Source organism: Chroicocephalus ridibundus, chromosome 1, assembly GCF_963924245.1.
Source record: "Chroicocephalus ridibundus chromosome 1, bChrRid1.1, whole genome shotgun sequence".
NCBI classification, from domain to species: domain Eukaryota; kingdom Metazoa; phylum Chordata; class Aves; order Charadriiformes; family Laridae; genus Chroicocephalus; species Chroicocephalus ridibundus.
The window spans coordinates 136,925,040-136,945,223 of NC_086284.1; the positions used below are offsets into that span (position 1 = coordinate 136,925,040).

At 42.1% G+C, this 20,184-nt stretch overlaps 1 protein-coding gene across 4 annotated transcripts in view; it reads right to left on the minus strand.

The window, feature by feature from the left end:
• WNT7B (Wnt family member 7B) overlaps positions 1-20,184 on the minus strand; it is a 101,034-nt gene that overhangs the window by 45,618 nt on the left and 35,232 nt on the right. The window contains exon 1 of one of the 4 annotated variants that reach the window (XM_063355104.1): positions 18,852-18,901. The exons of the other annotated variants lie outside the window; for them this stretch is intronic. The gene's annotated coding sequence lies outside the window, so the exon portion shown is untranslated. Of the gene's footprint in view, positions 1-18,851; positions 18,902-20,184 lie in introns of those variants that run through there. 4 annotated transcript variants of the gene reach the window in all.

Genomic DNA, 20,184 nt, shown 5'->3' on the forward strand with positions numbered 1-20,184 from the left:
GCATTCAGACCTGTAGCTTTAATTCGTGTTCCTCTGGGTACTGAGCAACAAAGCTGGAGCATCAGCTGGAACCAGCGAGTCCCCAAGAGTCATGAAGGTTTTGAGCTAAGGTTTTTGTTTCTGGCCGACTTCTACTTAAGCAACTGAATAAAATATTTAAATTAAGATGTCTTTAAATCAGCACTTTCCAGGAGATATGATAATCTTCAAATAAAACATTATGAGTTTGATGTAGAGATAGCAAGATTCGCTGACCTTTACAATGGTGCTTTATATATTAACTTACAGTTTCAAGCGTTAATGACAATCACAGGGGAAAGTATCAATATTTAATTTTTTAAAAATCATAGTACAGAAAAGAAAAAGTGTTTAGTTTCATAGCTCATGGAGCTTTTATCTCTCTGATTTCAGCGACTTTTCACATCAAGTAGGGTGTACATCCTGAAAATGTTGCAGTAAAACACAAAGAAAACTATTTTTCCTTTATAGCTGAAGTGTTGTATTCAGAACCATACTCTTTGATGACCATAAAACGCCAGGACCCTTTCCCAAATCATATTAGGATCCAGGTCTGGCCCTTCCATGCTTTCAAAGTTACAACAAGGGACAGGTATCTTGTACAATGTGTGTAACCTGAAGATGCCGGGGGGGCAGGGGGCTCTGCTTTTACAGCTTAGTCCCAGTTCTTCTCCCCAAGGGAGGCTGAAGGCAACCCAGGTTGGCGACTTGCTCTCTGCCATGGCTCACAGGCAGCAGGTCATCTGAGGAAAGGGTGAACTTCTGCAGCTGTTCTTGAGAGCAGAGCAACAGCCAGGGCTCCCTGGCAGCAACAGCTGCCCAGCTCAGCATACGCAGTGGTTCTCCGGGTGCCTCTCAGGCTGTGTCCCGTCTTTACCCCATCCCTTCCACCTGGCTTTCACAGTTCTCTGGGACAGAGCAGGTGCCCAAGCACCCTTGCCCAAGCATCCTGCAAGACCTCCCTGTCTGGTAACCCATTTCCCTTGCAGCAGGAGCTGCTTCAGACACTGACCCTTCTAGGAAAACCTAGTCCTGAAGGAATCTGGGGCTGGGTCCTAAGAAACAGACAAGCATTCAAAATTTAAGTTGATGCTCAACACACGTGCACAGGACGTGCAGCTCTGGTCCCCTGGCTGCCCAACGGTCATTGTCTTACTGAGGCGACCAACTTACTGACAAAAATTATATATGAAAATTATTTGTATATGATATAAATATTTTTTACAATTAAAAAATGAAAAATACTGATAAAAGCTGAGAGATAACTTTCTGACGTAATTCTTTTAAGAGTACTGAGCACCCACAGTTTCCACTGTTTTCCCAAGTTGAGCAGCAAAAACTTATGACTTTTAAAACAAAGGAAAGCAAGGAAGAGTTGGCTACGGTATCTACCCCACGTATAATTTTTAGTTTATTTGCTTCCTCCATACACATTGCTACTGTCTCACAATTAGATTAAAGAGTGTATTTGTTGGACTCCCATTGGTTTTGGAGAAGGCCTTGGTCAAAGTATTTTAATACAGTGCATCAGTTTATTCATCCAGAAAATAAGAATGATCATATCTGCCTCAGAAGGTATTGTGAGGATACGATTATTATCACGTGTTTGTAAAGTGCTTTAAGATATTCCTCATTAAAAGAATTAAACTGCAATTATTGGGGGTGGATGGGTCTTAGTTTTTTTATTATTACTTCCAGGGACTTCCCCCTCTCTGGCCTGAACTTACCAGCATATTCCCTCAGACTTGTTTAGCCTACTTTTAAATTGTTGCTCTAATTTCAGTGCCAAAAGAAATGCTGAATCATGAAACTGAGGTTTTGGAAAACTTTATTTATATTAAAGAAATGCACCCAACAGCATTTCAAGATTCCTCTCCGCCTTTTCTTGCAGTGTCCCTCAGTTTGTGCGTCCATCACACATTTAGGAGGGTTGTGCCGTGCTCCTGCCCCTTGGCAGGTTGAAGGCTACATTTTTATTTTTTTTCTAGATGGAGAATGTCTTGCTTTATAACTGTCAAAAGGCAGATCCCCCCCTGCCACATTTTGGCATCTTCTCCCATCTAATCTTTCTCTGCGGTGCAAACCCCCTTCAGTCTTATCAGAAGGAAATCCTGAGTGCAGCATTTTGTTAAGATTCCTGGTGCAGTTTACAGTAATTGTAACCACCCCACACCACCACAGCCGCGCACGCTTTGGAGTTCTATGTTGGGTCATCCACATGGGTTATCCAATTAAACATCATTCACATGGGCTATCCAACTAAACGGTGTTACTGGAATAATGTCATATTTCCTAAGCAATTAATGGTAGTGGCTGGCATATGGAGAGTCTTTACCTTTCGTCATCACTTAGTCATTAATCCAAGGGAACACCAGCACTGAAATAAGCAGTAGTTACAAAGAGTTACATCCAAAGATTAAAAAAAAAAAAAAGATTATCTGAATCTGGGCTTGGATAGGACCTTGCAGTTCAAATTTACATCAAACTAAACCTGAGGAGCGATGTTTTGGAGGGCTTGGTTTCTGCATCAGAATCCTGAAATGTCAAGTTTCTCATTCTTTGAAAGAATAACTGTGACTGCAGTCATAGCAAGCAAAAGTTCATGGCAGTGGGAGACAAGTTTCAGATGCTTTTCTGAAATACTGCTTGTTTAATTATGCAGAGACAGATAACTACTGTCGCAAAAAAATGAAAATTCTGCCTCAAAATGTATTTCCTATTATGGCTGCGTCTGGTACCTAAACAACTACAGCTTTCCTTTTCACAGAGGTATGTGGAAAAATTGAAAGATCACAACCATGAAAATTATTATATATTCCAAGCAATTCATAAAAGTAAAGGTCTTTGAAAACACTTCAGAAATTAAACACTGAGGCCTAAAATCATGTGAGTTTTAAGAACATAAAATTTAGTGCAGTGTTGCTTGTCAGAAGAAAAATGTACTCCTCATTCATAATTTGCTTTCCTGAGTCTGTATTTTAGATTTGTAAATGTAGGTATTTGCTTAACTTGAGCACATCAGTCATTTCATTGATTTCAAATGTTATTATGTTCTTGCAACTTGAGATGAGTTTCACGTATAGGAAGGTCATCACTTGAACTGTAGTTTATAGAGAGTCTTAGAGTCTTCCCACAAGTGGCAATCCACATAAAGGATAGTTGTACAACCACGTGTGTTACATGAGGAAAATCCTAATTTTTACTATTGTTAGAAGAATCTGAATTTTTACCAAAATGATGAAATAGAACTGGCTATGTATAGATAAACAGCAGTAACTAACCAGTCTTCAGAGTTGTTCCCCAGCTACAGGCACAGATGCCTACTGAGGTTTCTCCAAAGAGTTTAAAATTTGGTTCCGACAAATATATAACAAAAGGAGATGTAAGACAGAGGGATTAAACCAACAACACATTTCATACAGATAAAGCACTTAACCAAGTTGATTTTAATCTTTTTGATTTAAAAAAAATAAAAATAAAAATATTTGCCCTAAAAATTCTTCTCTGTCAATCCTTTCTCCCTGGGCAAATAACGTTTTGTTGCAGGCCAAGGGTGGTTTCGGGAGCTATACCTTCTCCTCTGACACCCTCCCTCATTTGTATTCCTGGCTGCACAGCAGCACAGCGCACATTTCCTCCCGAGCTGCCAAGCCAGCCTCACTGCAACCCCTCTGAATAGGCGCCCGGAGGGTCACCGTGAGCTCACCCCTATTCCTGCTGCTCGATATTCACCTGAAGCTGCTGTTGGGCAGGGGGTTCATTTTCAGCAGGGAATGAGGGGATTTAGCCACGCGAATCCCATTAACAGCAGAGGAGCCGCACGGCTTAAACCTCGGCGCACTGTACCGAAAACTTACCCTACCGTCTCTGATAAAAATCCCCATAATGGATTCTTTGTTTAGAAGGAACCACCGAGATATTTTGTGGTGACACTGCGACTCATCTGAAACACTACACCACTACTGAATGGTTTACTTAATTAAGAATTCCTAAGTAAATATTTTGAGTGTGCATCAGTTGCAGAAATTGGCAGGAGCGTCCCGGGCTCTGAATGCCATCTGCATATGTTTAGGCTTTCAATTTTGTTTTCCACCGCTGGCTTTGGGAAATCATTGTTCAGCGCATGTGTTATTGAAATGGAAATCAAAGAGGGCTGTGTGGTACGCTCATCTCTGCTGGAGCTCCAAGCTGAGCCTTCGGACGTGGGGGCCAGGGACAGCAACACGTTTACTCCCAAAAAACAAAAGGCATAGATTTCTCTGAGGAGGTCACCCCAAAAAAAACAAAGCTGGCTAGATTATATAGTGTGATTGCTGGCATGGTCAAGAATGAAAGTGGTGGGATAGCTAAGCTTCAGGGATGACTCACGCAAGGGCAGAGCGTGCCTCAGGCTAAACGCCTGCTTTAGAGAGGAATCGATGGGAGAAACATCAGCAAAGCCTTGGATTCACACCCTCCCCTTCCTGCCAGCTGGGAGGCACAGGACAGCTGCTATGAAGCTGGCAGCAAATGATTAGGCTTCAGGAGGAAGCAGGGGAGACCTTGCCTTGCGGAGAGATGTCCCCAGGTCACAGCGCCTGTGTGGCAGTGTCCTGCATGCTGCTCCTAGGACCCACACTCACGGGCTGCACCACAACAGCAAGCACGGGCTCTGACCAAGGGGTCTCCTCAGGGCCCACGGGGTTTTGTGTCCGTGCAGATGACTCTTTTATGCAATCTCTGTTGTTGTGGCATTTACCCCACTAGTTCTGTAGTGTATACCAAAGAAAAGCTTACACCGAGTACCAGAAGCAGCAGTGCAGGCGTGAATGTTATGAGCCAAAATGGAGATGGTAAAAGCCCCGTGAGTCAGCAGAGCACCCCTCTCTACAAGAAGGGTTTGTACCTTGCACTGTCCTTTTGGTTGCTGCACAAAACCATAGGATTAACAGTGGTCCTGAGCCCAAATTGTAGGATAGCTGGGAGTGGTACTCGCTTTGGCCTACAGGAGAGATGGGGAGGGACTCGTAAAATGAGGGAGTGTAGCGATAGGACAAGGGGTAACGGTTTTAAACTGAAAGAGGGGAGATTTTGATTAGATATCGGGAAGAAATTCTTTACTGTGGGGATAGTGAGACACTGGCACAGGTTGCCCAGGGAAGCTGTGGATGCCCCATCCCTGGAAGTGTTCAAGGCCAGGCTGGATGGGGCTTTGAGCAGCCTGGTCTAGTGGGAGGTGTCCCTGCCCATGGCAGGGGGCTTGGAACCAGGTGATCTTTAAGGTCCCTTCCAACCCAAACCATTCTGTGATTCTTAATGCAAGAAGCTCCATCTGAAGGCCCAGGAGCATCATTTAAATATCATTACAGCAGGGTGGGAGGACTGGGAGAGGTTCGAGACAAAATTTTACTCTCCTACTCACCAGCTGTCAATCACCATCAGTGCTTGGTATCAGCCTTGAGCTAATCCTTGCTGCTCATGCCAGAGCAAGAGAAAGCAAAAGCATCTATGACTCAGGAGTATTTCTGGCATGATGTCTCCTGAGAATTATCCCCAAAAATGGCAATCCAATATGATTGTAAGTTGATCCATATCTTATTTAGTGTATGACTGATCCACTGCAATAATTTTTATTAATATTTAAGTGAGGCAACACTTGGTATGTAACAGCAGGATATCTTGAAGACCTGTTAAATCTCCAGTTTACCTTTACTGAAATTTTTCACACCAAGGGAAGACTCGTGGAAAACAGAAATGCCTCACACGCCTCATATGTCCTATTGTATAAAGCACACTGGCAAATTGGACATTTAAATTTACATTGGACACTTACTTTCTTGCAGCAGGCATTCTGAATTTACATGTCAAAGTACTATATAACAAGCCTTTTCTTTCTTGTCTCCACTCACATTATTCTAAGGGCATCTTGCTATATGGTGGAAAACATTCACATCTTGTACATATAAAAATCAATAAAAGTAAAATAGGATGTTAAAATATCTGAAGTGTGGGAAATGTCAATTCCAAAGCAATTTGGGTTTCAAGAAGCGTTTGGTTTGCTAAACCAGAGTAAAGTGATAGGCTTTAGCAAGCTGTGGCCTGTGTTGGAAGCTGCAGGAAGGCGACAGCTCTCCTGGCATGCATGGGGCAATTTGTGAAAGGCTGGAATATTCCTGCTTTGGGCTTGCCAGTGATGAAGGTGGTGACACGTGGCATAACTGAACTTAGCTGAGTAAGTTTAATGAAAAATGGTGTTGATATAAAATAATTCGATTCCTTTTGAAAACCCAGGACTTTATCAAATTTAGAAGTCAAACTGAAACACTTGTGTTTCATACAGTTTTTTTCTTATAGCTATATAAACACTGTTAACAGGACCTACCATTTCAGTTCTGCAAGCATACTTCTGTTATGCCCTGCAAAGTACCAAGCAACTTCTACCATCAGAAACAAAAACGTCTGTTCCTGAATGCCAAGACACTTGGTGAGCACTTGCAGTTGGTATTGATGTCCAGCACTATTATTTGTCTTTGACCCCATTTCTGTTTTCCCTTAGCACTAGAAAGAGTCATGCTGATATCTGACAGAAAGTTAGAGAGTTGTTTGCTGAAGAGCGATCCACCACAGTGGAAAGCAAAATGACCTTGCAGAATAACTGTGGTGGGATATTGCAGTTCCCCTGTGGGGGAATACAACTTTGAAATACCAAAATAGCTGGAAGAGATAAGCCGCAGATTTTTGATGTCTACACAAAAACAATTCAATGTTACGGAGAAATAAATATCTCACACTTAAAGTTGTAAAATGCATGCTTTTGTTATGTTTTTCATATATCAAATAAGAATGAATAAATTCTCTCCATAACATATGCATAGATGCACCAAGTGCAAGGTCCTGCACCTGGGTCACGGCAATCCCAGGCACAAATACAGGCTGGGCGGAGAATGGATTGATCACAGCCCTGAAGAGAAGAACTTGGGGGTGTTGGTGGATGAGAAGTTTAACATGAGCTGGCAATGTGCACTTGTAGCCCAGAAAGCCAACCACATTCTGGGCTGCATCAAAAGCACGGCCAGCCGGTCAAGGGAGGTGATTCTGCCCCTCTGCTCTGCTCTGGTGAGACCCCACCTGGAGTACTGCGTCCAGCTCTGGGGAAACCAACATAAGAAGGACATGGACCTCTTGGAACAGGTCCAGAGGAGGGCCACAAAGATGATCAGAGGGCTGGAGCACCTCTCCTATGAAGACAGACTTACAGAGTTGGGGTTGTTCAGCCTGGAGAAGAGAAGACTCCAGGGAGACCTTATAGCGGCCTTCCAGTACCTAAAGGGGGCCTACAGGAAAGATGGGGAGGAACTCTATCAGGGAATGGAGCGATAGGATGAGGGGTAACAGTTTTAAACTGAAAGAGGGGAAATCTAGATTAGATATTAGGAAGAAATTCTTTACTGTGAGGGTGGTGAGGCACTGGAACAAGTTGCCCAGAGGAGTTGTGGATGCCACTTCCCTGGAAGTGTTCAAGGTCAGGTTGGATGGGGCTTTGAGTAATCTGGTCTAGTGGGAGGTGTCCCTGCCCATGGCAGGGGGGATTGGAACGAGATGACTTCCAAAATCCCTTCCAACTCTAACCATTCTACGATTCTGTGTGGGCATTTTCCAAACTTTATTCCAAGCCTTAATAGCCATAACTGGAGTGACATTTTGGCTTCGTCCAAAGTTTAGCAGACTGCTCTCCCCTGTGAAAAGGTTAAAAGGGGAAGAGGAAGATTAAGTCCTTCAGGCAAAGTCTAAGATTTGGGAAGACCTGCTAAATTTGTGAGATCTGATGGAAGTGTGTCACAGTCATGGCGTGGCCCTGAAACTATGGTAGAACAGTTCTTGTGCACAGAAGCATATATTCCTTGGTTAGCTTGCTGTACAATGTCTTTCAGTTAATAGCAAGTATGCATTTGTGGGTTTAAAAACTTAAAGATGGACTGTTGGTGGAATCTATTTTAAAATACATCCTTTGTTACATTTTTCATTTAAGTATATGATATATGTTAATCTTTTGGCTTTGCTTGGACGGGACTTCCGTGGATACGGTACAAAAATTGAAAGAGGAAAGCATGTAATAGTGGGCCCACGGGAAAGGAAGATACCTGCTTCCCAAAAGGAAATCATCTGGATTTATTGCTGTGGTGGTTCAGGTAGGAACTCATTTTTGTTAGCTAATATCTGGGCAGTCAATGAGAAAAAATTCAGAAAACTTACTAATGAGCCATTCTGTTGTAAAATTTAATCTTCTGTGTTAATGTTAAGACTACACTGCAATGGCTGCTAATCATGAGGATGAAAGCATGTATGTGGCTTTAAGCTACACCTGAAAACTGATAAAAAATAGTCTCAGAGGTCCTTTTAAGTGAAGAAGGTGGAAAGACCATATTGACCCCACACACAATGTGCAATTTGGACTAAATGACCACTGGAGGTTGCTATTTGTGCACAGATATATGACCACAAATCAAGCTGTCTGACTGGTCTTGGCTTAGCAGCAGAAGAAAAAAAAAATAAATTTACTTTGTCGGTGACATTGCATTTTTATATACTGAATCCACCAATATACTCTGAGTCATGATTTATTTTTTCTTTTCTCATCGCATTTTTCATGGTGGTAAATCTGCTAAGGCCATGAGATATCAGGATGTGAAATTAAATAACATAGAATCATCATGGAATCATAGAATACCAGGTTGGAAGGAACCTCAAGGGTCATCTGGTCCAACCTTTCTTGGCAAAAAAAAGTTTGCATCTGCAAACAGAATTAAAACCATAAAAAACATAGGCTTGATGCTGTCAGGGTTACTTACTGGCCTGTTTCTACACCTGGAATGGGTGCATTGCTCAAACCAGTGGCAGCGTTTGTTGTTCCCATCTGTTCTAATTGTCCCGCTTAAGGCAAGACTGCTGTCTGCCAACACAGAGGATGAAGAGCGTAAGGTCTTCTCTTGATTTTTCTCTACAATTGATGAAGCTTTGGGATGACACACCACCAGGGGAAGGACAGCCTCTCCTGAGCAGGTGTGCAGGAGGTAAGGAAGTGAGTGTGACAACTGGGCGCATACTTGGCACTGCCCAAGTGTACCAGGCAGTTCATTGGCTCCTTGACATACTCCCAAATTGGTTGCAGAGCCTTGAGCCCTAGATGTTTTCCTCCTCAATGGCCTGCTTTCACCTTTCCCTCAAATTACACGAGTTGGTGTACACTCATTTATAGTGACCTCACTTGCATTGTTTCCAAGATGTGGGAAAAACTGGGAAAGAAACACAAAGTCCCAGAAGCAGAAACCACTGACCTCTCCAGGTCTGGCGTGAAGGCAGCTATTCTTTGCCCTTTTTTGGAGCAACTAATTACATCACAGTTTGTCCCACGTGCTCTACTTTTGGAATCAAGATATTTTGCCTTTTCTAATATTTTTCTATTGATTTAGAGACTCCCATCCATTCTGTGGGTAGTACTATCATGTTGCTACCAGTGTGCAGAATGCCATGTCACATTACTCAGTGGCAGGTCAGCACATCCAGAAAGAAAGTCCACAGAAAATTACACAGGCACAAGCTACTGGAAGCAGCAGAGCAACACCTGTTCAGTTTTAGGTGACCTGGCAGATACAGCCTCCCTCCTGGCCTTGGTGTTGGAGATAGAGTTGCACAGCCAGCCCGCCTTGCAGACCAAGGGTACTTCTGCACCATCACCCAGTGGCGAGCTCAGCCTCATGCAGACACATCCAGACCAGCTTTGGGTGACCTGTTAGAAGCTGCAGTGTAACCACCGTAGACCTGAGATGAGCAAGGGCTGATTGCCTGGGTGCTTGTCCGGCTCCTGGGACAGGTTTGGCAACCAGGAGGTTGTGCTATAGCTAGACTAGTAGCTTTAAATGAGCTCACTAGGCTGTCTGTGAGGTGGGCATGCTCCTCAAACAGAGATGCCCTGAAAGTTCCCTTCAGCCTGCACAGCTCAGGTGAGATTTTGCAAAGCCTTGATTTAAGGACCGGCGTATTAAATACCAGAGATCTATCACAGATTTCAATATGCTAGATGCATAGTTGACACCCTTCGTGCTTTCCTAGTCATGTAGTCCTATTTGCTTCAGCAGGAAAATTTGCTATTAAGCTGCAAATCACCCTAAGGAAATGTATCAGAATACATCCCTGCATAAAGACTTCATAGTAAACACCAGAGCCCAAAATTAATCGAAGATGTAGAAGCCTTGCACTGAGGTAGATACTTAAGAAATACAGATTGCAGAAACCCTGCAGTTGGTAGATTTTAATACTTCTAATAAATATTTGTCTAAAAATAAAATAAATTAAAAATGCAGCCTATTTTTAAACAAATACCTGAATTGCCCTTGTAAAAATATTTTTTTTAATAGCCTATTAGTGCATTAGCTAATCTTGCATTTCCCCTTCTGAGTCTATTTGGCGACATTTATTTCCCAGTGACAAAATTATTTGCAGCCTTTCTGCACCATCACAACTAACTGTAAGCAAAACTGCTTGCCATTTTTACGGAGCGGGTCTGTATTCCTTGCACCCAGCAAAACTCCCATTGGCTCTTGATAATCATACAAAGAGAAATTCTGATCCGTCAGATAGATAACTTATGCTTAACGTCCTTACATGAATTATCTCATTCAAGCTGCAAGGCAGTTTGTGTACATGAGGTTATTCAGGTTAGTAAGAGAACGAAAGAGGGTTCAGTTGCGAATACCCTACGAGACACATCAGATCTTCAGATCTGTTCCCAGAACTTAAGCAACACGATAAAATAGCTGCAATCTGAGAAGGCCTTGAAGGTAAAAAAAAAAAAAAGGAGGGAACCCCCCAGAAACTGTAGAATATAAAAAATATATCTCCTATGCAGATTTCCAAACGTTCAAAATGTTATTGTATTCAGCGTGTGGGCTTTCTGTGAACAGAAACACTGTGTTTTATAATCTGAACTGTCAACGCTGGTGCAAAACAATGTAACACCCAACAGAGCTATCCATGACTTTCTAAGGTTTCTTTCATCTGCTTATTTCAAAATTTTAATTTCGAGTGATGTAAGAGCCATGGTAAACCACACAGTAACTTTTCTAGTTCCCCAGCTTGTTGAGCTTATTCCAGGTGCTCAGAAGGATTAGCAAAAGCCATTTGGAGTTGTTTTTCCAGAGGGAGTTTCTAAATTTGGTAGGCAGCCATAAAAATCATGCATCTGTGTTATTATCCCAGTAGCCCGTGTTGGGTGTGTCCCTGGCTTTTTGCAAATCGCTATAAGCTTGTGAAAGCAGCTGGATGAAATACTTCTCCTTCTAAAATCTTCTCTCAAAAGATCACACACACACACTGGCGATCATACCTATGCAAGCATTTACCTGCATTTTTGTTATGGTGTATATTGACCCCAATTAAGCTTCTTCCTGCCTTCAAACTGAAGATGCTGTTGGCTATGGGCATCTTGCATGCTTTCCCCCTCCTGTTCTCTTTCTAAATCTAGTAATTCGAAGACGTCCCTTTATGGCCATGTAATCCAAAGAATGAGCATATTTAAAGAGGTAAGCAATAATAAACGTTTGGGATTCACAGCTGAGCCAGCAGAGGTGGTACTAAAACAGCTACATAAAAATGAAGTATAGGAAATCTATAGGGTATATAGGCAGATGGTCAGCACACGGAGCGTCAGTCAGCGAGCACCCAGCACAGGTTAAGCGTGGCTTAACAGCTACATCTGACTCACACCCAAGTTTTCATCTTCTGCCAGCCTCACACGCTTAGATAAATCTTCCTTCACTGCTAACAAATACTTACTCTGGTTTTTTTCCCAATTCTGTCACTCTTGCCACTGTTTTTTTTAACTTTTACCCTTAAGCACACTAGAAATTGATAGAGAAGTGTAACTTTTCTGTCTGAATTACATTTAACCATTCCAGAGGAGAAAAACTTAAACTAACGATATCATCATGGACTATAATTCAGTCTTGAAACTATTAAATTTTCCTAAAAGCCTACAAATTAAATATCATTAAGCCCTATGGCACTTACCCACTACTCAGAAAGTGAGGTTAGTTAAAAAGGGTTGTGATTGTAGCCAAGAATAGTCGTGGGTGTGCTCTAAGATGTGAAATCTGCAACCTGCATTCTTAGTTTCTCCCGGTGGGTACCCAAATGATGCGATACGCCTTTGCATATGGTGTTAAGCCAGCCCTGGCAAAACAAAGCACATGCTTATCTTTAAGTGTACCAGCAGAACACATGCATCTAAGGATCTATAAGCACATGCCAAAGCACTCTGTTGGACTGGCATATGTACGCACAGCAGTGTGCAGAGCTGGCCTCTGGATGCTTACATTGAAAGGCTCCCGTTAGGATAGTACAAGACCACAAACGCTGGTTTGAGACTGAATGAGCTGCATTCCCCAGAGAGGGTCTTGCGAGGAAGCACTGTGGTAACCACTTCTGTCTGAATGGGGATGGGAAGTCACAGTATTAACAACAGAAGGGAATAAATAGGACAGAAAGCGACCTTAAGGAGACAGTAGTCCACCCACCTTCCCCAAGGCAGGATCAGCTATGCACTTCTCACCCCTGACAGATACTTAGTACTATTTATAAAAACACTCTAACTTAATTTTCCCTAAATTCCAGCTCTTCAGTGCTCCTTCTTTAATGCCCTATGGAAACAGAATATTTTGTCCCCAGAGGTCTTGCACCATCTTTTACATTTTTTATAAATCTTCTGCAGCGCAAAACAGTCCTCATCCAACTTTTCCTCTCAGGCATGACACCTCGGATCATTTCTATTGCTCTCTTCAATGCCCCCTCCCACTGGTCCATGTTTTTCTGCACAAGAAGCTGCTAAACTGAATATGGCTAGCACTGAAGGAAATACACTCCCCTCTCCTCCTCACAGGGATACAGTAAAAAGATAACTGGTTTTGCTGTCCCACACATTAAGTGCCATTCTGGATGCTGCCTGCTACCCACTGATCCTGGGCTTAGCTCTAATTCGGGAGATACCCCAGCGCAGCTGTCATCAGTGGGTATCTTCTATATCATGCTCTTACCCTTCCTTGCTCGCCAACATTACGTCCCAAAACAAACCCCACAAGTGTCCCTCCTTCCTTCATACCACAGTCTGAAAAGGCACGTAGCAGAAAAGGCAGGACTGCTGCTCCTCTCGGGTTTGGTCCAGCGGAGAGATGCCCTATACAGGGGGGATGACCGACTCTACTGACTTAATTAAGGACCAGAGACCTCAGGCCATCTGCAATACTGAGGCTCCCTGACAGCCTGTGTTAGATCAACCACCACGCTCTGGGATAGCTGTAGGCGAAGGGGAATGAGCTGATCTGAGAAATCATTGGTTTCATATTGAGAGTGAAACTTAATATATAGAGGATATCAAAACCAATACTGGCTCAACGCTGAGGCCTTCCTTTGTATCCTTCATAGCAGTATAGGAGCAAAAGGAAGCAAAACACTGTAAATCTGAAAATAGGTACACATGGAGGGAGGAGAGAAACAGAGTTGAGACCTGAAGTAAAGTGACTATTTAGTCCTCATTTTAGAGTGAGTTTCCATTGCTTCTGACTTCTTCAGTTCCTGCATGGATTCAGCGTTAAGACTGTCTTGGCCTGCAAAAATATTTTGACTCCTTGAACTTGTGTCTCACCCCATCATTAGTAGAACAGGAGCAGTTGTGCAATTAGCGTCCAGTTATCAGTACTCCTTTGATTTGTAAATAAGGGGAGTTGCAGCATCTGACTTGGAAAACACGGGGCAGATGGAGGGAAAGTACGGTAAAAAGTGTAGAAACAGAGTTTGAATAGATTATGCTTGATATTTACATTAAAGCTTTTAGTATCTGAGACAGGGTAAACTCTGCAAGTAAAAGTATCCTCACTAAATTCTTAAAATACAAGAAGGTCACGTTTTAAAAGCATATATTTAAGCAGTGTTAGAAATATTGCATGTATTGGCTCCCACAGATACACAGTCTGAACAAATCTAAACCAAGTTTTGGTGCAGTATTGAGTAGAATTACAGCAGAGAAAACTAGTTTCCCAGTAAGCGATAGTATGCTTGAGGTGTTTTGGTTTCATTGCATTTCTGAGAATCGGAACAACTGCGCAGGAGAATTTCTCTAACCAGAGGTCTGTGAACTGGTTAAGAGAAATTTGGTGGTGTCAAGCTTTAGGCTGGTCTGGCCACTAAACGAATGACAAATGTTCTCTACTAATCCCTCCCTCCCCAGAAGGGGAAGGGAGAGAGAATAAGGGAGGGAGACTTAACAGGTTGAAAAAAAGGCTAAAAGAGCTTTAATGAAATATTAGCAATAATAAGAAAATATAATAATATTAATAAGAAAATAATGAACTATATAAAAAAAACATATATAAAATCAATATCAAGCTCCCAGGATGATGATCATGTCAGTGGCAAGCACTGAGAAAGTCCCAGACTGGACTCGGCAGCAGACAGGAACTGGATTCAGGAACGTGTGGGTTGGGATCAAAGGCAGAAGAACAGGGTCCTCCTCAGACACTGGCCATTGAAGACAAAGACGCTGACCCCTTTGATCCATCAGCTTTTATACTGAGCATGATGCAGATGGAATGGAACACCCTGTTGGTCAGTTTTGGGTCACCTGTCCTGCCCGCTCCTCCCTGCAGGTGCGACCCCTCTACGCTCCTCCGCTTCTGACCCACCAACGGGGCACATAAAGTGAGCTGACCCTGGGTGTTATAGGAATAGTGCAGCCAGTTGGAATAGGCTTAACTGAAAAGTAAAATTACTGGAAAGGAAAACTGGATTTATTCTATCTCAAACCAGGACAGGTGGCATCACTTCCAGCCCTTCGGGGTCATCCTCTCACATCTCAAAACAAAGTCAAAGAAGTTTTTGTTGTAAGGACTGGAATGTGTTGGTGAAGTGTCTTTCAGTTGCAGGCTGAAATGCAGTCTCTCTTTGTTACATTTCTAGGCCAGTCTGTATGTCAAGGGGCCCTAGGAACTAAGATTAAGAGTCCAAATCATTATATGCTTTTGAATTTGCTATAACTCATGGATTTTCTATGGAATGTAGTATAAAACTTTCTGTCCAATACTACTTTACATAAACAGCTCTAGAATTGAGCCAGCATTTACACTTTTTTATTCAACTTCTGAGCATTTCATCCTAGTAAAAATCAAAGAGCCGAATTTTATTGGATTACTATTGCGTTATTCCATCAAAGTGAATCCTTAAACTCCAGTTTCTCTAGCTCACACACAACGGACTTGTACCATATCCCAGCTTGGCCTATACGATCCAGGATGAAAGTTTACTGCCATGGCAGAACAAACGTGTAGCATGGGAAAGACACCACTGTAATAAAAAATTACATGGAAGCTGAAAGCCCAAAGTAACTATGAGAGCTGAGGTTTGGTTTCTTTGGATCTCTAATCCCCAGAATGGCTCAATTTTTTTGTCCAAATTGTTCACCCAGGTCTAATGACCATTGAACAGTCTAGCAGGCACTACACATGAGATAGGATTAGGAGGTCATGGGTTCAGTCCGTAAGTAGGACCACTCACCCCTGTCACAAATCTACTCAGTTGACAGACAATTCTCTGTGATGAGTTGGCCACCCATTTGGAGGGTCAACAGAAATCTCGCTTATTTTGAAAATTTGACCATGAGACACAAACTGCCTTTCTGTGTGGGGAAGCCCACCCCACAGATGCCCAGAAAAAAAAAAAAAAATCACAGTTCATGCTGTTAAAAATCCATCCTCCCAAGGCTCTTCCTGTGGTGGCTAGTGTTTTCCAAGCTGAGTGCTTTTAATCTGACTTCTGGTGTGTTCTAAAAAATACTTACAGAATGCTGTAATAATCTCTATTTTAAAGGAACAACTAGTTGCAGTAGGTGAACACCATACATATTTGTTCAGTAACTTTAATAAAGAGAATGTTTTGAATGCTTTCACAAAAAAAAAAGGTATTATAAAATAATATTTCAATGACATGTCTTAAAGTGTACTTTAGACCTCTCTTAAGAGGCATCTTGTTTGTTAAGCTTCAAAACGTCCTGTCACCCAGAAACAAAAAAAAAAACCCACAGCATTCTTCTGTCTTACAGAAGTACAAGGGTAAGAAAATCGTCCCTTTGGGGTTTTTTGTTTAGTGTTTGGAAAACTATAGCTTCATGAAGGATCTGATAACTAGCCCAGATGGTGCATGATCCTGATAATACAATCCAAACATCACAAACCAACTCCCCAAAGCTAACAAGAATCAGCAACTTCGTTGTTGAATAAAACAATGCAATCTCATGCTAGCCCAAAATCCAGTTCCTCTGGAGATACCCAATGCCTAATTCACAGTGAAAATAGCTGGTGATAGATGGTGACGCATGTCCTACAGCTTGATGTTGCCTCCCAGAGATGAAACAGAGGGCTTGGTCTCTTGTGGTGTTAAAAATCCTCTGGCATTTTTTGGAGTCAGAGCACTGATGGAAAATCACGTAATTATACTTGCCTGTGTAAAATTCCTATAAGTATTAACTATATATTGTATTCTCCTCTTTCTGTTTAAACAGTCCTTCTGCATTTGGTCTGCACAACAACTATCCTAGCTCTTTTCTGGTAAAGCTGGGGGCAAGAAAGCTGCTGATTACTTGAGTAAATGTGATACCATTTCCTGCTGAATGGCTGATACCTTCCAGTTCTGAACCGAATGACTCTACCTTGGAATTTAGTCTTGGTTTGGTATTTAACTCTACGGCTCAGTGGGACAATCCCGTGAATGTAGAATTGAACACAGGTGTCAGAGGCCTCCAACCGTCTGGGGGCTCCTTCAGAAAGGACAGATGTGTCATATATTCATGACTTAGTTACATATAATACATAAAAAGCGCAGGTAGGTGTGTCTCTATCTCAAAAAGAAAAGGGGTATGAATTTGTGTGTTTGTTAGGATGCTTTCTGGGGAGATGAAGTGATGTCAGGATGGATTTTGGCCATAACTTACCACAGGGGAACTGTGGGTGGCAAAAGAGCTGGCTTACAGTATGGCCAGTCTTATGAAATAGGCTTACAACTTTTGAACATAAAATCATGTGCTTTGAGGATCTGAGGGCTATCTAGAAACGGCAATGAATGAATCCATACTGCACAGAAGAGGATGATCACTTTTCTTGTTTTGCTAGTATAGGAAAACGTGATTCACAGAACTGGGGACTTCAAACAGGAAGCTTGAGATTATAATAATTTTTATACCATAGACACTTTTTGAACCATAAATGTCATGATTGGTCCTCTAGCCAGTTTGGTTACTTAACTCAAAACCACCCTTGTGCTCTTTCAGTGAAACACATAAGCAGTCACTTTCTTGGTGAAGGGGTTATTCTCAGTTCTGCCAAATGTTCAGCACGGTGTATCCTCCAACTCTACACAATGTCACTACGCAAAACTCTAACATAGAGAAAAGTTCATCAAGAATAAGAAATGTTTCCCATGACAAAAAACTCAGTCACTCAGAAGGAAAAGGTAAACCCAGAAGAGAAATAAAATAGTTTGTGGTACAAGGTCTTAACATATTGCAGCCCACTTTTACTCACCTAAGTCTACAGCAAGACCTGTCTGAAGAGCTAATAACTTCCAGGAATGAGATAGGAAAGACCTGAGAAAACTGGAAATCTTGGGAGAAAGAGACCTCATAGACCAAGGCCTGCTGTCTTCAATTGTTAGCATGTCACTTATGTCACAGCTGTGACAGCAGCATGGGAAGGTCTATGCAAGACAGCAAGCAATGTAAAGAAGGCCGAAGGGAACGCAGCCTGGTCTGAAGAAGCTGAGCTTGGTAGGACCACTGGTCCATGCCAAGCACCACACTGCGCTGCCAGTGGTACCCAAGCTAAGGAGGGTCTGGTGGTACCAACCGCTGCGATATGCAAACATGGCAATAGTGATCCCAGAAAAGACATGCACTATGGTAGAGATGGTTGAGCTGCTCAACCTTAGATGACTCAGGGTGACAAATACAGGGACTGCAAAGGGAAATAAAATCCTATGTAGCCAAGATAAAAAAAAAAGTGGCAATTAAACAGTGGGTGTTTGCCTGATGGTATTTTTCCAGTTATAGAAGAAATTCTCCTCCAGCTCTCACCAGATATAGTGTGTGTGTTTTTTAATTTAAGAATGAGAGGCCGAAAAGAAATTTTGCCACATTTCTTGTGGTAAGTTTCTAGAAACTGATGTTCTCCCTTCCTTATTTCCCTCTCCACACCCAGCGACTGCAGAATTCAGTGCTGAACCTGAAAAATCTTGTCTGAGGGTGAAAATGTAGTTCTTTTTCTATTACTATTCAGACCTTGAATTCTGTATAAAAACTGCCAATGAGGCAATGGCAGATAATGGCAGCTGTGGTGTTCTGGGCTGCAGAAATTATCCCAAGGCTGGTCAAACTCACATCATTCAAAACTACTGGTTTTGTCATGATCTGAATCAATGGTGTGAAAATAAAAAGCTGTATTATATTGGCCTACACCAACTTTTTATTTTCTTGGTCACTGATTCTTTGCAATGCCTTTGTATCTTTATGGGTTCAAAATTCTGAACCAAATGCTGCAGATTCCACCAATATCACCTGCGCTCCACTTAATTCTGTGAACTCACACGGCAGTAAGCTAATATTTTCAACCTGTGGTTACTTCAAGCTAGAGGGGATGGAATTAAATATCCCTTACTCCAAAGCACGGTGAACTGTCAGGTAGCTTTTATTTTTGTCTTATTGACAGATTGTCTTCCTAGTGGCTGAGATCGTTGGGTTTGATTGAAAGCTGTTGACTCACAAGCTTACAGCTGTCCTGGCCTGCGTGAAGTCATAAGGAAAGCTGAGCAAAATGCAGCCAAATCGTAACCTGACGCTGTAGAGATGCCTAAAAAGAAAACATGAAGAAGCTAGGTCCCTGTGAAGATCTTGTGAGTTACTGTAGACAGGAATCAAAGCTGGACTTCTGACATTTCTGTACAGCAACTTTATCAAGGAATTAAGCATTGCTGCAGCAACCTTACGCTTATCCTTGCTGCAATGAGCTAGTTTCTATTACTTTTTTATTAATTGTCATCAGCTGTTGGTGGGATCCAACACATTCTGAAGCTTCCTCTGAACATGCTGGCACGCTGTACAAGCAAATCAAATGATTTTTGAACCTGTCCTATGTGAAATAAAACCTAGGGTCTTAAAAAATCACGTATTGAAAATTCCTAGCAATAGCAACAAATGAGAAGTGGTACTGTTAGAAATGTGAATAATGAGGCACAGAACTATGCGAAAAACTGTTTTGAATTTGAATGTGGCAATTAATCCAAAACATCTTTTGCTTCACAAAGCTTTTAATGAACTTTAATGGAAAAGCCTTTTCCTGTCACTGGAGCAGAATGTCTTAAATGGCTCCCTACCATCTTAACTTAGTGAAATTTTTCACATGCAATATCTTTGCCAAGCAAACTCTTACTCAACTCCTCAGTGCTTATTGAAACTTGCAGAATTACCCATTCCCTTTCGGGGTTGAGTGATTCCAACTATTATAGTACAATGTAAAAGGAGGGGATCAAAACCCCACACGGGAGTTGGTAGAAAACAATTAGCTATAGTTTCCAATAGATGTACACCTTCAGATAGGATAAAAACCAAGCAGTTGCTGGACACAAGATTAAGTTTTACTGGGTTTAGTTGCCTGCCTCAGTATCATCCACACTTTAGGGGCTTACAGCTTCTAAATGGCATGGGAAGCCTCCCTGGCATATACTTAGTGTGGTATTTTACCACATGTACCTTCCCATTGTCTTTCTGAATAAGGGATCTTAGCGCTATAATGTCCAATCAGGGAGATGATAGGCCAGATCATCCCACGTGTTTTGGTTTTGAAATGGAAATCTAGGCTCATAGAAAATCAGGCAACCTGACTCAGGTCTCATGCTGCTCCATTCACATCTAGGGTATCAGCTCACTTCCCATGTTCACTACCTGAGTCAGGTTGTGTGAGGGATGCATCAGATAGATGCAGGATATCGATAGTCTCCTGGTCCTGAAGACCAGCCTACACTTGCTCTCCTGGCTTATCCATTCTTCCAGGAGGTCAACAGACAAGAGATGGAGAGGCACTTCTCCAGTGGCTCAGA